Source organism: Gekko japonicus, unplaced genomic scaffold (assembly GCF_001447785.1).
Source record: "Gekko japonicus isolate JY-2015 unplaced genomic scaffold, Gekko_japonicus_V1.1 scaffold1100, whole genome shotgun sequence".
Taxonomy (NCBI): domain Eukaryota; kingdom Metazoa; phylum Chordata; class Lepidosauria; order Squamata; family Gekkonidae; genus Gekko; species Gekko japonicus.
Window position 1 is genome coordinate 498,639 of NW_015164220.1, and position 1,995 is coordinate 500,633.

Consider the following 1,995-nt stretch of genomic DNA (forward strand, 5'->3'; position numbering starts at 1 on the left):
TGGGGCAGGTACGAGTGTGAAACAGATACAAAGAGAAAGTTTTCCAAAACTGCCTGTTATGTATTGGAACATTCCAGGGCTGTTTTTACCAGAGACTGGCTGAGTTTGGAGCTCTAGAACAATAGCCCACCAGGACCGTGGAGGTGACCAATGAGGAAGTTATGGGCCTGATAATAGCCTATTGTTAGTAGTTGTTTGGGGAGTGGGTGGAGTTTGCATGTTATTTAAACAGGGTAATTGCTGTGGGTCAGGTTGCCGCATGACGGAGTGAGCTCCCGTCTCTAGTTCCAGCTCCTGCCAACCTAGCAGTTCGAAAGCAAGAAATTGCAAGTAGATAAATAGGTACCACTTCGGTGGGAAGGTAACAGCGTTCCGTGCGCCTTGGTGTTTAGTCATGCCGGCCACATGACCACAGAAATGTCTTCGGACAGCACTGGCTCTTTGGCTTGGAAACGGAGATGAGCACTGCACCCCTAGAGTTCGATGCAACTGGCTTTCGAGCAAGGGAAACCTTTACCTTTAAGGGCTAGTCTATCACTATGTCAAGCTACCAAAGGCCAATACCTAGAAAACTCCATCAAACATCATGAGTCGCGGAACTGTGGGATGTTTTGATCTGCTCTCGAGAATAATCACATCTTCCGCATCTTCAGCTCCATCCACAAATCTGGTTCTGGAGGTTAGATCATTATAGATCTTGGGTATTTGCTAATTAGCCCATGAGTAAATTATGTCTCTATCAGGTTCCTAGGAAATGATTTAATCGCTATACAGCCTTTCGACGGCGTGATTGCAACAATTTACAAATCCGCCTACTTAACCTGGGTACGGGAACACACTGCTATTCGGAGAAAGCACGAGGTGAAAAGAAAATGGGGGGAAAGGAGCAGATATTATTTCCCCCAGTTTGTAGACATAGTTCGTGGGCATTTGTTTCCCCCCCCAAAAAAAAAAGGTTGCACTGTTAAACAACTTCCTCCCGTTGGCTTTGCAACGCACAGGCAGAAGTGTGGAACTGCTAGGCTATAAGATAATGACTGCAATTGAAGGGCTTTTTAGCCGCTGCTAATGGCAGTGAGTTACCGCTGACATCCACCGGCGTTTGCATATTAAATATTGACCGGCGAGATGATAATGACGCCACCTCTGTGAGGAGTTTGACCTTTGACGCATGGGATCGGTGCTTCCGTGTGACTGAGCAATACCTAAGGGTTTAATTGCGGGTCATGGGAGGTGTTCTCCGGGCAGGCGTGGATGGATTGCTATGGGACGCAGGCAGTGTTCCCTGTGAGCTGAGCTAGCTCACAGCTTTTTAGCCTCCGACTCGCACATTTTCGTCTTAGCTCTGGAAGGATGGCTCCAGAGCAATGCTCCCTCTAAGTTGTGGAGTCTTAGGAGCAAAAATTCTGCTTTGTGAGCTACTGGCATTAAAATGGTGAGCGAGCGATTTGGCTACTGCATAAATTAGTGACTGAGCAATACCTAAGGGTTTAATTGCGGGTCATGGGAGGTGTTCTCCGGGCAGGCGTGGATGGATTGCTATGGGACGCAGGCAGTGTTCCCTGTGAGCTGAGCTAGCTCACAGCTTTTTAGCCTCCGACTCGCACATTTTCGTCTTAGCTCTGGAAGGATGGCTCCAGAGCAATGCTCCCTCTAAGTTGTGGAGTCTTAGGAGCAAAAATTCTGCTTTGTGAGCTACTGGCATTAAAATGGTGAGCGAGCGATTTGGCTACTGCATAAATTAGTTTCCTCTAGAGCCGTCCTTCCTGAGCAAAGGCAAAAATGTGTGAGCTGGAGGCGAAAAAACTGTGAGCTGGCTCACACTAACTCAGCTTAGAGGGAACCAGGGCTCTTTTTGTAGAAAAAGCCCAGCAGGAACTCATTAGCATAATAGGCCACACCCAACAGCAGGAACTCATTAGCATATTGGGCCACACCCCTGACAGCACAGCTCACTAGCACATTAGGCCGCACCCCCATGTTACCAGAAGTGTG